This window comes from Moschus berezovskii, chromosome 8 (genome assembly GCF_049115385.1).
Source record: "Moschus berezovskii isolate FMDL1 chromosome 8, NW_MosBer_1.0, whole genome shotgun sequence".
NCBI classification, from domain to species: Eukaryota; Metazoa; Chordata; class Mammalia; order Artiodactyla; family Moschidae; genus Moschus; species Moschus berezovskii.
The window spans coordinates 91,011,297-91,027,451 of NC_142467.1; the positions used below are offsets into that span (position 1 = coordinate 91,011,297).

Here is a 16,155-nt window from a genome sequence, read left to right on the forward strand (position 1 = left end):
ATTTTTTGATTGGGCCACTTAGTTTTCTGGAATTGAGCTGCAGGAGCTGCTTGTATATTTTGGAGATTAATCCTTTATCAGTTGCTTCATTTGCTATTATTTTCTCCCATTCTGAAGGCTGTCTTTTCACCTTGCTTATAGTTTCCTTTGCTGTGCAGAAGCTTTTGATTTTAATTAGGTCCCATTTGTTTATTTTTGCTTTTATTTCCAATATTCTGGGAGGTGGGTCATGGAGGATCCTGCTGTGATTTATGTCAGAGAGTGTTTTGCCGACATTCTCCTCTAGGAGTTTTATAGTTTCTGGTCTTACATTTAGCTCTCTAATCCATTTTGAGTTTATTTTGGTGTATGGTGTTAGGAAGTGTTCTAGTTTCATTCTTTTTACAAGTGGCTGACCAGTTTTCCCAGCACCACTTGTTAAAGAGACTGTCTTTTCTCCATTTTATATTCTTGCCTCCTTTGTCGAAGATAAGGTGTCCATAGGTCTGTGGATTTATCTCTGGGCTTTCTATTTTGTTCCATTGATCTATATTTCTGTCTTTATGCTAGTACCATACTGTCTTGATGACTGTGGCTTTGTAGTAGAGCCTGAAGTCTGGCAGGTTAATTCCCCCAGTTCCATTCTTCTTCTTCTTCAAGATTGCTTTGGCTATTCGCGGTTTTTTGTATTTCCATACAAATTGTGAGATTATTTGTTCTAGTTCTGTGAAAAATATCGTTGGTAGCTTGATAGGGATTGCATTGAATGTATAAATTACTTTGGGTAGTATACTCATTTTCACAATATTTATTCTTCCAATCCACAAACACGGTATATTTCTCCATCTATTAGTGTCCTCTTTGATTACTTTCACTAGTGTTTTATAGTTTTCTAAGTACAAGTCTTTTGTTTCCTTAGGTAGATATATTCCTAAGTATTTAATTCTTTTCGTTGCAACAGTGAATGGAATAGTTTCCTTAATTTCTCTATTTTCTCATTATTAGTGTATAGGAATGCACGGGATTTGTGTGTGTTGATTTTATATCCTGCAACTTTATTGTAATCACTGATTAGCTCTAGTAGTTTTCTGGTAGGGTCTCTAGGGTTTTCTGTGTAGAGGATCATGTCATCATCAAACAGTGAAAGTTTTACTTCTTCTTTTCCAATTTGTATTCCTTTTATGTCTTTTTCTGCTCTGATTGCTGTGGCCAAAACTTCCAGAACTATGTTGAATAGTAGTGGTGAGAGTGGGCACCCTTGTCTTGTTCCTGACTTTAGGGGAAATGCTTTCAGTTTTTCACCATTGAGGATAATGTTTGCTGTGGGTTTGTCGTTTATGGCTTTTATTATGTTGAGGTATGTCCCTTCTATTCCCAGTTTCTGGAGAGCTTTTATCATACATGGATGTTGAATTTTGTCAAAGGCTTTCTCTGCATCTATTGAGACAATCATATGATTTTTATTTTTCAGTTTGTTAATGTGGTGTATTACGTTGATTGATTTGTGGATATTGAAGAATCCTTGCATTCCTGGGATAAAGCCCACTTGGTCATGATGTATGATCTTCTTAATGTGTTGTTGGATTCTGATTGCTAAAATTTTGTTAAGGATTTTTGCATCTATGTTCATCAGTGATATTGGCCTGTAGTTTTCTTTTTTTGTGGGGTCTTTACCAGGTTTTGGGATTAGGGTGATGGTGGCCTCATAGAATGAGTTTGGAAGTTTCCCTTCCTCAGCAATTTTCTGGAAGAGTTTGAGTAGAATAGGTGTTAGCTCTTCTCTAAATTTTTGGTAGAATTCAGCTGTGAAGCCGTCTGGACCTGGGCTTTTGTTTGCTGGAAGCTTTCCGATTACTTGCTCTATTTCCATGCTTGTGATGGGTCTGTTCAGATTTTCTATTTCTTCCTGGTAGTTTTGGCAAGGTGTACCTTTCTAGGAATTTGTCCATTTCTTCCAGGTTATTCATTTTATTGCCATATAATTGCTGATAATATTCTCTAATAATCCTTTGTATTTCTGTGTTGTCAGTTGTGATCTCTCCATTTTCATTTCTAATTTTATTGATTTGGTTCTTCTCCCTTTGTTTCTTGATGAGTCTGGCTAGTGGTTTGTCAATTTTGTTTACCTTCTCAAAGAACCAGCTTTTGGCTTTGTTGATTTTTGCTATGGTCTCTTTTGTTTCTTTTGCATTTATCTCTGCCCTAATTTTTACGATTTCTTTCCTTCTGCTAACCCTGGGGTTCTTCATTTCTTCCTTTTCTAGTTGCTTTAGATGTAGAGTTAGGTGATTTAGTTGACTTTTTTCTTGTTTCTTGAGGTGTGCCTGTATTGCTATGAACTTCCCCCTTAGCACTGCTTTTACAGTGTCCCAGAGGTTTTGGGTTGTTGTGTTTTCATTTTCATTCATTTCTATGCATATTTTGATTTCTCTTTTGATTTCTTCTATGATTTGTTCATTATTCAGCAGTGTGTTGTTCAGCCTCCATATGTTGGCATTTTTAATAGTTTTTCTCCTGTAATTGAGATCTAATCCTACTGCATTGTGGTCAGAAAAGATGCTTGGAATGATTTCAATTTTTTTGAATTTGCCAAGGCTAGATTTATGGCCCAGGATGTGATCTATCCTGGAAAAGGTTCCGTGTGCACTTGAGAAAAAGGTGAAATTCATTGTTTTGGGGTGAAATGTCCTATAGATATCTATTAGGTCTAACTGGTCTATTGTATCATTTAAAGTTTGTGTTTCCTTGTTAATTTTCTGTTTAGTTGATCTATCCATAGATGTAAGTGGGGTATTAAAGTCTCCCACTATTATTGTGTTATTGTTAATTTCCCCTTTCATGCTGCTGCTACTGCTGCTAAGTCAGTTCAGTCGTGTCCGACTCTGTGTGACCCCATAGATGGAAGCCCACCAGGCTCCCCCGTCCCTTGGATTCTCCAGGCAAGAACACTGGAGTGGGTTGCCATTTCCTTCTCCAATGTGTGAAAGTGAAAAGTGAAAGTGAAGTCGCTCAGTCGTGTCTGACCCCTAGCGACCCCATGGACTGCAGCCTACCAGGGTCCTCCATCCATGGGATTTTCCAGGCAAGAGTACTGGAGTGGCTTGCCATTGCCTTCTCCGTCCCCTTTCATACTTGTTAGTAATTGTCTTACATATTGCGGTGCTCCTATGTTGGGTGCATAAATATTTATAATTGTTATATCTTCTTCTTGGATTGATCCTTTGATCATTATGTAGTTTCCTTCTTTGTCTCTTTTCACAGCCTTTGTTTTAAAGTCTATTTTATCTGATATGAGTATTACTACTCCTGCTTTCTTTTGGTTTCTATTTATGTGGAATATCTTTCTCCAGCCCTTCACTTTCAGTCTGTATGTGTCCCTCATTTTGAGGTGGGTCTCTTGTAGACAACATATATGGGGGTCTTGTTTTTGTATCCATTCAGCCAGCCTTTGTCTTTTGGTTGGGGCATTCAACCCATTTACATTTAAGGTGATTATTGATAAGTATGATCCCATAGCCATTTTTTTTATTGTTTTGGGTTCAAGTTTATATACCCTTTCTGTGTTTCCAGTCTAGAAAAGATCCTTTAGTATTTGTTGGAGAGCTGGTTTGGTGATGCTGAATTCTCTCAGCTTTTGCTTGTCTGTAAAGCTTTTGATTTCTCCTTCATATTTGAATGAGATCCTTGCTGGGTACAGTAATCTGGGCTGTAGGTTATTTTCTTTCATCACTCTAAGTATGTCTTGCCATTCCCTCCTGGCCTGTAGAGTTTCTGCTTAAAGATCAGCTGTTATCCTATGGGAATCCCCTTGTGTGTTATTTGTTGTTTTTCCCTTGCTGCTTTTAATATTTTTTCTTTGTGTTTGATCTTTGTTAATTTGATTAATATGTGCCTTGGGGTATTTTGCCTTGGGTTTATCCTGTTAGGGACTCTCTGTGTTTCTTGGACTTGGGTGATTATTTCCTTCCCCATTTTAGGGAAATTTTCAACTATTATCCCCTCAAGTATTCTCTCATGGTCTTTCTGTCTTCTTCTTCTGGGACTCCTATGATTCGAATGTTGGGGCATTTAATATTGTCCCATATGCCTCTAATATTGTCCTCATTTTTTTAAATTCTTTCCCCTTTTTCCGTCTCTGTTTCATTTATTTCTACAATTCTATCTTCTAGCTCGCTTATCCTGTCTTCTGCCTCTGTTATTCTACTGTTTGTGCCCTCGAGAGTGTTTCTGATCTCATCTATTGTATTATTCGTTATATATTGACTCTTTTTTATTTCCTCTAATTCCTTATTGAACATTTCTTCCATCTTCTCAATCCTTTTCTCCAGGTTATTTATCTGTAACTCCATTTTGCTTTCCAGATTTTGAATCATTTTCACAATTAAAATTCGAAATTCTTTATCGGGTAGGTTCCCTATATCTTCCTCTTTTGTTTGTGTTGGTGGGCATTTATCCTGTTCCTTTACTTGTTGGGTATTTCTCTGCCTCTTCATCTTGCTTATATTGCTGTGTTCGGGGTGGACTTTCCGTCTTCTGGCAGTTTGTGGAGTTCTCTTTATTATGTAGTTACCTCATTGTGTGTGGGGTTGGATGGGTGACTTGTCAAGGTTCCCTGGTTAGGGAAGCTTGAGTCGATGTTCTGGTGGGTGGAGCTGGATTTGTTCTCTCTGGAGTGCAATGAAGTGTCCAGTAATGAGTTTGAGATGTCAGTGGGTTTGGGGTGGCTTTGGGCAGCCAGTATGTTGAAGCTCAGTGCTATTCTCCTGCGTTGCTGGATAGCTTGCGTAGTACGTCTTTCACTGAAACTTGTTGACCCTTGGGTGGTGCCTGGTTTCAGTGTATGTATGGAGGCATTTGATGAGTACCTATCAATTAATGTTCTCTGGAACAGGAGATCTCTGGTGTTCTCAGGATTTGGCCTTAAGCCTCTGCCTCTGGTTTTCAGTCTTATTCTTGCAGTAGGCTCAAGGCTTCTCCCTCTGTTACTTCCAAGGCAGTTCCTTCTGTTGAAAAAGCTCTTCTGTTTTCTGGTCTCCTCAGTGTCTAATTCCCATCCTGACACCAGGATGCGGTGGTGGACACTTTTTTTTTTCCCCCAGCTCACCTATTCAGTCCTGCTATGGGGAGGGAGTAACAGCTAACAAATATCTCTGGCGTCTGTGGGGAGTGCTCGCAGTGTCTTGGCTACACCGGGAATGCTCTCGCTCGAGGCGTGTGTGCTTTCCCTGTTTATGCTGCTTAGGCTTTAGTTTGCTCTGCTGTGAGCTGTCCGCGGCTGGTGCTGGGTTGCATGCACTTCCCAGGTCTGAGCGGCTCAGGTTCAGGTCCTCGGGTACTCGACAAAGGCGCAGACTTGGCTGGGCCTGCGTTTTGTGCCTTCCCCGGTCCTAGCAGCTCAGGCGAGCAGGCGTTTGGCAAGCGCGGTCGCTGCGACTTATCGCCTTCCCAGTTCCTGCCGCTCGGTTTTCTGGGAGTACAACCGGCGCACTTTCTCAGGAGGATATCGACCGGCCCGAACCCAAGAAGTCCTGGCCAGCAAGGAAGCCTGCCTGCAGCTTGGCACGGGAAGCCTCTCTGGGGCCGCGGCTGCCCCCGCCCAGGTGCTGGCTGCCCTACCCACCCGCGTTGGCGGGGGCTGGGGGAAGGGCCACCCGCTGCCGGGTTGCTCCACTCAGTGCCCCGTTCTGTGGGCGGGGCTGGCAGAGTCCTGGCTTGGGGCTTTTCCCAGCCCTCTTGCCCTTCAGCTGCAACCTTTGCTCTGGTATCTTAAGTTCGAGCCCTCCGTTTGCCCTGGGGCGTTCAAGCCCGGTTCTCCCTCTAAGCGCCGCCGCCAGTTCTCCCTCTAAGCGCACAGCCATTCTCCCTCTAAGCGCCGCTGGTTCTCCCTCTAAGCGCCGCTGCCGGCGCCTCCCTGCCCAGCCCCCGCCTGCTAGTGGGGGACGCGGGCGTCTGCGCCCCTTCTCCGCTGAGTGTTTCCTCTGGGCACTTAGGGAGTTTTAATTATTTATGTCCTTTGTCTCCCAGTTATGCGGCCCTCTGAGGTTCCACTCGCCAGTGTTTCCAGGTGTTTGGAAACTTTTTTTTTTTTTTTTTTTAAGCCTCCCTTCCCGGGATGGAGCTCCGTCCCTCCCTCTTTTGTCTCTCTTTTTATCTTTTTATCTATTTCCTACCTCCTTTTGTGGACTATGGGCTGCTTTTCTGAGTGCCTGATGTCCTCTGCCGGTATTCAGAAGTTTTTTTGTGGGATTTACTCAGCGTTCAAATGTTCTTTTATTGATTTTGTGGGGGAGAAAGTGGCCGCCCCGTCCTATTCCTCCGCCATCTTCCCGTGCTCCTAGTTTTCTAGGCAGGTTCTAATTCAAGATAATATAAGAATGAGACACCAACAAAAGCTATTATTTCATTAAGCAGGTGTGGACTTTAAAAAATATTCACAATCTAGAAGTTGAGAGTTATATTTTATTCAAATTTTTAGGACTTAAAGCCGGGGAAGCAGCACTTCAAGTAATCCCAACAGAACTGCTCCAAGGAGGAGAGGAAGGGGAGCCAGGTTATATAGCAGTTTTGCAACAGGGCAGGTAACATGCATGTCAAAAAAAATTACTGTTAATTAAAGGAAAAATAGGTATTTCAAGGAATTTAGCACTTTTCTATGTATGGGAAGATGCAGGAGTCTGGGCTCACTGAAATCATTCTTTTGATATGCACCTTACTTATCTAAGGCCAGTATCCTATATTTTCAAATCCTGAGTTTCCTCAGGTCTCACTGGCTCATGTTGGAGGGCTGCAATCACTGATGATTGTTACATCTTTGTTTACTGAGATGGTAGGAAATATGCCATTTCTTAGAAAGTTTTGAAAGTCATCTGCCTATTATACCAAATCCACCCAGGTATAACTGTTCAATTTCTCTTCTACTTCCTAAAATCAGATCCCAGTTTCCTAGAACATGAAGTGTTGGTTTTTATCTCCTAAATTCCCATGAAAGGTCCAGAGTTCTCAGAACACCTCACAGCCACATGAGGTGGCTAAAAGGCAAAAAGTAGTTTCTTCCTCTGTATTTCTCAAGTTCTATAGGAAAAAAATTGCAAGTTCTAAAGACAAGGAAAGCAGCCCTAAAGCGAATGTTCACAAAGGGAACCCATGCATGTTGCTTACCTGGCAGGACTCCCCTGGAAAGAGCCTTCAGATCCAGTTTGTATGTGCGCTGAAGAAGCAGCAGGGCCTTAGCAGCCCCAATCATATCCTCCTCTGTAGGGAAAAACCTGTGCAATGATGTAAGCCTGGAAGTAAACACTTCCACACACCAGAGAGGCAGAAAGTTAAAGGAGAAAGAAAAAAAGATCACATGAAATTACTGATAAAAGGAAATGATCCAGTAAAGAACAGACTGCAACTTGTGGGTTCGATTCCTGCCAGGAAGATCCCCTGGAGAAGGAAATGGCAACTCACTCCAGCATTCTTGCCTGGGAAATTCCATGGACAGAGAAGCCTGGTGGGTGACAGTCCATGGGGCTGCGAAAGAATCAGACATGACTTAGTGACTAAACAACAACAAAGAACAGACCAGAGCATACTATCAGACCTCAATACTTTATACAAAATTGAATAGTGGGAATGCGGGTGCTGGGGCAATGACTTTCTAAAGCTATCCTCCAACACAGTAACTACTGGCTACATGTGGCTATTAAAGTGTAAATTTATTTAAATTAAATAAAATTTAAAATTCAGTCCCTCAATCATACTAATTAAATCACATTTCAAAGGCTCAGTAGCCAGATATGGCTAATAACTACCATGTTGGATAGTGCAGATACAGAACACTTTCATCATGAACAGTTTTACTGCACACGCAGTGCTCAGTTGCTAAGTCATATTCGACTCTTTGTGACCTCCTGGATGTAGCCCGTCAGGCTCCTCTGTCCATGAGATTTCCCAGGCAAGAATACTGGAGTGAGTTGCTGTTTCCTTCTCCAGGGGATCTTCCTGACCCAGGGATCGAACACACACTTCCTGCATTGGTAGGCAAATTCTTTACCACTGAGCCACAGAAATGCTCTAAAATAACTCCTGGAATTGAAAACAACAGATAAGATTAATAAATCATTGGTAGTGCTGCAAGGTAGCTTATTAATGCGAATGAAAATTGTTTCTAGAGGAACTCATTTTCAAGCATATTTCAAAGAATAATTTCCGCAAAAAGAAGTCCAAGGAAAGCAAATATTAATAGCTCTCAGGAGGAAAAAAAAAAAGCAGAAACAATCCAAAAATTTTTTAAAATTCAGAATTATATGACATGTAATATGAAAGAATATATTTAATATATCTGATGAAATGGAATAGGGACTTGAAATACGATAAAACTGCAAGAAGGTGACAAACACTATCCAAACCGAAATACATAAAAATTGAATTAAAAGTTCAATAGATTTGGGACTTCTGGTTTTGGCCATGATAAAGCAGCTTACAGTGAAGTAACTTTCCCACAAAAAACAAATATAAAATATGAACAGAATCAATAAAACAATTATTTGAAGGCATTGGATAGCAATTAATGTAAACTGACTTGGAGGCTATACTCGTTAAGAGAAGGAAGATACTAGAGGTAAGCTCTGCTAAATTTTCCAAAAGCCATTTAACTGTACACTTAAAATGAATGAATTTTATGGCATGCAAATAGCTCCTAAACAAAGTTGTTTTAAAAAGTCAGAGTGTTCTTCTATACGGAATTGAGTATCCCCATGAAAAGAGGGGATAACCAGCACCCTCCCCAACAGCTAACCCAAATTCTACCAATATAAACATTCTGCTTACATTTTCAGTATTTTCAGAGGTTTTAAGTTTTCTCCTTCAACTTAACCTCTCTGATACCAACCCTCTCTGATATGAACAAATGATTTTTAAAAATTCACCAAGTATATAATGAAACCCTCCAACATCAGAATCCATGATAATACAAAAATGGAGAAAAAGGGTTCCTGGATAAGCACATAATAATGGGAACAGATAAAAATTTCCTTAAAACTGATAAATAACACTTAAGAGATATGTAAGTTGATAGACAATACATCCAAAACACAAATGCAAAACATTTTGTAAAAAGAACAACAATCATAAAATAAAAAAGATTTTAGAAGTTCAAAATGACTGTCAAAAATTAAATTCAAAGTAAAACTGCCAGTTCTAGAAGTATAAAAAACAGGCAAAGAAATGAAAAATATGAGAAAAACAGGATCAATGCAGGAGATCCCTCATCTAAGTAACGTAAGCTCCAGAAAGAAAGAAGAGAGGAAACAGAAGAAATTATGAGAAATATAATTTTTCAGAACTAAAGAAAAACACAATCTCTTGTATTGAATGTACTCACCAAGTGTCAATCTGAAAAAATGAAACTAAAAAACAAAAATCTCCCAAAGTACCATTGTGAAATCTTAGCCCAAGAATAAAGATAAGACCTTGCAAGAGAGGAAAAAAAAATAGGTATTCTACAAAGAAGGGAGAATCAGACTGGTATCAGTCTATCCATTAGTTACACTGGACACTAAACAACAAAAGTTCTGAGGAAAAAGTCCTTCAATTTTTAGCATGCTTGAAATAGGGCTAAAAAATGAATAAATTCTATTAGGAACAGGAAAATAAATGTTTTCAGAAAGATATCTTTAAAGAAACTCATAATAACTCATTTTACTAGACTTAGAAAATCAAAATAATAATATTCTGACTTCTGCTTCTGCCCACAAATATTAAATGCTACAAGACTGTTCTCGCTCACCATAAGCAGCTAGAAAACTGGACAAAATAAATCAAATTGGGCAAAAAGCAGAGCAGAGCAGGACCAATCCTTAAGAACAGTAAAAGAGACAATGAGAACCCTATGATAGCCCCATATTTCTGCCTGGAGACAAATTTTAAACATCACTGTTGGGGATGACAAGGTGGTAAGAAACTGCAGAACAGAGTATCAAAGAAGAGGGAAAAACATACACATAATGTCCTGAAATCTAAAAATGGGTCTCCTCTATTCTTTGGCTGTAACACTATTCTATACTTGCATTAGGCAAAAATCCAAAAACCTAGACAAAGAAATACTGTAGAGGAAAAATAACAATCAAGAATTTTAGATCTAAAGAATTCTCATCATTTATACAAGGCAGGAAATCATTTGACTTCCCACTATCAAAATGGGGAAACTATGCTGAATATTGACTATGCCAAAGCCTTTGACTGTGTGGATCACAATAAACTGTGGAAAATTCTGAAAGAAATGGGAATACCAGAGCACCTGAGCTGCCTCTTGAGAAACCTGTATGCAGGTCAGGAAGCAACAGTTAGAACTGGACATGGAACAACAGACTGGTTCCAAATAAGAAAAGGAGTACGTCAAGGTTGTATATTGTCACCCTGCTTATTTAACTTATATGCAGAGTACATCATGAGGAACACTGGGATGGAAGAAGCACAATCTGGAATCAAGATTGCCGGGAGAAATATCAATAACCTCAGATATGCAGATGACACTATCCTTATGGCAGAAAGTGAAGAGGAACTCAAAAGCCTCTTGATGAAAGTGAAAGAGGAGAGTGAAAAAGTTGGCTTGAAGCTCAACATTCAGAAAACGAAGATCATGGCATCTGGTCCCATCACTTCATGGGAAATAGATGGGGAACAGTGGAAACAGTGTCAGACTTTATTTTTGGGGGGCTCCAAAATCACTGCAGATGCTGATTGCAGCCAGGAAATTAAAAGACGCTTACTCCTTGGAAGGAAAGTTATGACCAACCTAGATAGCATAGTAAAAAGCAGAGACATTACTTTGCCAACAAAGGTCCACCTAGTCAAGGCTATGGTTTTTCCCATGGTCATGTATGGATGTGAGAGTTGGACTGTGAAGAAAGCTGATCGCCGAAGAATTGATGCTTTTGAACTGTGGTGCTGGAGAAGACTCTTGAGAGTCCCTTGGACTGCAAGGAGATCCAACCAGTCCATTCTAAAGGAGATCAATCCTGGGTGTCCTTTGGAAGGACTGATGCTAAAGCTGAAACTCCAATACTTTGGCCACCTCATGCGACGAGTTGACTCACTGGAAAAGACTCTGATGCTAGGAGGGATTGGGGGTGGAAGGAGACGGGGACGACAGAAAATGAGATGGTTGGATGGCATCATCGACTCGATGGACATGAGTTTGAGTGAACTCCGGGAGTCGGTGATGGACAGGGAGGCCTGGCGTGCTGTGATTCATGGGGTCGCGGAGAGTCGGACACGACTGAGCAACTGAACTGAACTGAACTGATGCTGAATATACAGAGCACTCACTAGAAATCCCACCCAAAATGGGTCTTGCAGGAGGAGTTAATCCACAGAATACAAACCACTCTAGATTCACCTTAACAAAAATTAAAAGCAAGCTTCAAAGGGATAAAACTAATCTGTATTTAAATGTTTGCTAGAATAAAAACACTCTATAAAGAATATCACAAAATGCAAGGTAAAATTCATAACCCTGGCACTCAGTAAAAACTACCAGACCTGTTCAGACAGGAAGTGGACCAGGCACAACCTTTAAATGAATAATGCAGCCCGAGAACATGGCATAAACTGATTAGAGCCAAAAAGGTCCAAGTCCACATCCACTAGATCTTGAGCTTCAGTACACAGTTCATTATAATAACACATCAGCAGGCTAAATGACATATCCATAGGCACCATGACAGTTCCAAGGCCAACTATAAAAGTCAAAAAGTGGGTGGTGGTCCAAATCCTGAAAATGCCCATCCCTTGCCACAAAAAAAGAAAACTACAGGCCAATATCACTGATGAACATAGATGCAAAAATTCTTAACAAAATTCGAGCAAACAGAATCCAACAACTTATTAAAAACACCATACATCATGACCAAGTGGGCTTTATCCCAGGAATGCAAGGATTCTTTAATATCCACAAATCAATCAATGTGATACATCATATTAATAAACAGAAAGATAAAAACCATATGATTACCTCAAGAGATGCAGAGAAAGCCTTTGACAAAATTCAACATCCATTTATGATAAAAACCCTCCAGAAAGCAGGCAAAGAAGGAACATACCTCAACATTATAAAAGCCATATATGACAAACCCACAGCAAGCATTATCCTCAATAGTGAAAAATTGAAAGCATTTCCTCTAAAGTCAGGAACAAGACAAGGGTGCCCACTCTCACCACTAATATTCAACATAGTTTTGGAAGTTTTAGCCACAGCAATCAGAGAAAAAAAGAAATAAAAGGAATCCAGATTGGAAAAGAAGAGGTAAAACTCTCACTGTTTGCAGATGACATGATCCTCTACACAGAAAACCCTAAAGATTCCACCAGAAAATTACTAGAGCTAATCAATGAAAATAGTAAAGCTGCAGGATATAAAATTAACACACAGAAATCCCTTGCATTCCTATACACTAACAATGAGAAAACAGAAAGAGAAATTGAGGAAACAATTCCATTCACCATTGCAATGAAAAGAATAAAACACTTAGGAATATATCTACCTAAAGAAACAAAAGACCTATATAAAGAAAACTATAAAACACTGATAAAGAAATCAAAGATGACACAAATAGATGGAGAAATATACCATGTTCATGGATCAGAAGAATCAATATAGTGAAAATGAGTATACTATCCAAAGCAATCTATAGATTCAATGCAATCTCTATCAAGCTACAAATGGTATTTTTTAGAGAACTAGAATGAATAATTTCACAATGTGTATGGAAATACAAAAAACCTCGAATAGCCAAAGCAATCTTGAGAAAGAAGAATGGAACTGGAGGAATCAACCTGCCTGACTTCAGGATATACTACAAAGCTACAGTCATCAAGACAGTATGGAACAGGAACAAAGACAGAACTATAGATCAATGGAACAAAATAGAAAGCCCAGAGATAAATCCACGCACCTATGGACACCTTATCTTTGACAAAGGAGGCAAGAATATACAATGGAGAAAAGACAATCTCTTTAACAAGTGGTTCTGGTCAACCACTTGTAAAAGAGTGAATCTAGAATACTTTCTAACAACATACACAAAAATAAACTCAAATGGATTAAAGATCTAAACCTAAGACCAGAAACTATAAAACTCCTAGAGGAAAACATAGGCAAAACACTGACATAAATCACAGCTTGATCCTCTATGACCCACCTCCCAGAATATTGGAAATAAAAGCAAAAATAAACAAATGGGACCTAATTAAACTTAAAAGCTTTTGCACAACAAAGGAAACTATACTCAAGGTGAAAAGACAACCTTCAGAATGGGAGAAAATAATAGCAAATGAAGCAACTGACAAAGGATTAATCTCCAAAATATACAAGCAGCTCCTGCAGCTCAATTCCAGAAAAATAAATGACCCAATCAAAAAATGGGCCAAAGAACTAAACAGACATTTCTCCAAAGAAGACATACGGATGGCTAACAAACACAAGAAAAGATGCTCAACATCACTCATTATCAGAGAAATGCAAATCAAAACCACAGTGAGGTACCATCTCACATCAGCCAGAATGGCTGCTATCAAAAAGTCTACCAACAATGAATGCTGAAAAGGGTGTGGAGAAAAGGGAAGCCTCTTACACTGTTGGCGGGAATGCAAACTAGTACAACCACTATGGAGAACAGTGTGGAGATTCCTTAAAAAACTGCAAGTAGAACTGCCAAATGACCTAGCAATACCACTGCTAGGCATACACACCGAGGAAACCTGAATTGAAAGAAACACGTGTACCCCAATGTTCATCGCAGCACTGCTTACAATAGCCAGGACATGGAAGCAACCTAGATGTCCATCGGCAGACGAATGGATAAGAAAGCTGTGGTACATATACACAATGGAATATTGCTCAGCCATCAAAAAGAATGCATTTGAATAGTTCTAATGAGGTGGATGAAACTGGAGCCTATTATACAGAGTGAAGTAAGTCAGAAAGAAAAACACCAATACAGTATACTAATGCATATATATGGAATTTAGAAAGATGGTAACAATGACCCTATATGTGAGACAACAAAAGAGACACAGATATAAAGAACAGTCTTTTGGACTCTGGGAAAGGGCAAGGGTGGGATGATTTGAGAGGATAGCATTGAAACATGTATATTATCAAATGTGAAAGAGATTGCCAGTCCAGGTTTGATGCATGAGACAGGGTGCTCAGGGGTGGTGCACTGGGATGACCCTGAGGGATGGGATGGGGAGGAAGATGAGAGGGGTGTTCAGGATGGGGAACACATGGACACTCATGGCTGATTCATGTCAATGTATGGCAAAACCCACTACAATATTGTAAAGTAATTAGCCTCCAATTAAAATTAATTAATTAATTAAATTGAAAAATAAAATAAAAACTAAAATAAAAGAAGAAAATGCCCCAAATAGCTGGAATATTCCTCCCATTCATTAGCCAAAGAAACGACCTACCTACCCCTATAAAAACTGACAACCCCATACCCTGGTGCCTTTCTCACCTTCTGAGATGGCCCACACTCTGTTTATGGAGTGTATATATCCCTGAATAAACCTTTCACTTTACTATGCTCACCCTTGAATTCTTTCCTGAGCTGAACCAAGAACCCACACTTGATGGCCATCCTATTTTGCCGGGAGCCAGCGAGGGAAATCCTACCCATGGCAAAGGTCAATTGGGGAAGAGGCCTGACGGGCAAAGGCTAATCAGGGCTCGAGGAACTCCCTGAACTTACCTGAGCATCTACCCCAAAGAAAACCGGAATCTGACTGCTTTACTATCTTACGCCTCTTACCAAGTCCTCTAATACTTACAGGGGCTTCCCCCCAATCACCTTTCTCTGAAAACATTAATTCAGAGCTGTAGTTTAAAAGTTCTCCTCGGCTTAATAGGAGTGTTCCAATCCAAGCCCCTCTGATAGCATTCTAACTTGCATGACAAGTTTGTCTGGGCTCTTACAACTATGAGTGTGACTGTTTATAGCCTCCCAGCCATGCAAGGACAGAAAGTCTGATATTCTAAAATACAGAAATCTGTTGAAGAAGTTAAAATCATTAGAATAGTACTAAAAGAGATTTCATTGTTGAATCAATGCTTGCTGCAAAGTTTCCTGTATCTGTTGTATCCTTGGAAATATATTAATCACATATAGAGAATATAAGTAGTAGCCTTTGATTTAACCACATCAGATCTTAAGTTAATAAATTCCTTTCTTGTAGCTCACTACACCTGTACCTTATAGGAATGTAACCTTGTCATGTGTATAGCACCTGACTTTAGGAAAATCAACTTAAAAGAATATAAGCCTTTTTCTAGCTAACTAACCTTTGTTAGGAGAGAGGGCCATAAACTGTTAGCAGGCCACCTGGCCAGAAGATGAGGTAAACCACCCAAAACTTTTGTATATCACGAGACATACAAAAATGAGCCCTGATCCTGATAAGGGTCAAGACTGCTGACCCCGCGTGATTTTGGCGTGACTCTATACCTCTCTTTCTCTGTTTTTTTATGTGCACAACTTAGGGTATAAAAGCAGCACTGGAAAATAAAGTTTTGGGCCTTGCTCACTGAAGCTTGGTCTCCCCGTGTCGTTCTTTTTCTTTTTCCATCCTTTTCTCTATTCTCCTTTTTCTGGTTGAGATCCTTGGAGCGCTGGGCGCTCTGAGTTTACTTATCTGCCTGGGCTTCTAAGACCCACTCGAGGGGGTGCCCTGGTGGGGTGCCTCAAGTGATTCGAGAGGGCGCCTGCGGCCTACGTAAACAGAGCAAGCCCCGTGCTGGGGTTTTATTGGTTTCCAGCGTAAACCAAGGAATCATCAGCCCCTGTCTCTCTCTCTTTCTCTCTCTCTCTCTCTAACGCCGACGCCGTTCATCCCGAGGATACCCTGGGTCATATCGGGGCTGGACCCCGATACTATTTAATCCATTTTATCTGCACCATTGGTTTATTAGCTGTCATTTTAAAAAAATTTTGTAATGGTGGCTATGGAGTTCACAATATGCATATTTAACTTACTGTAAAAGGCCTTTATATATTATTATGTCTCCTTACTAAATGTAAATACTTTATAACACTATGCCTCCACTTTCTGAGAGCTGGGTCATGACCATCCTCTCTGGCCCCACTTTCTTTCCTGTAACAATGTGAAGATATCAGGAAAATATAAACC

General features: G+C 40.0%; 1 pseudogene; it reads right to left on the reverse strand.

Annotated features, from left to right (window-relative positions):
* The window catches only part of LOC129558865 (prolyl 4-hydroxylase subunit alpha-2-like), a 64,388-nt pseudogene that overhangs the window by 21,412 nt on the left and 26,821 nt on the right, over window positions 1-16,155 (reverse strand).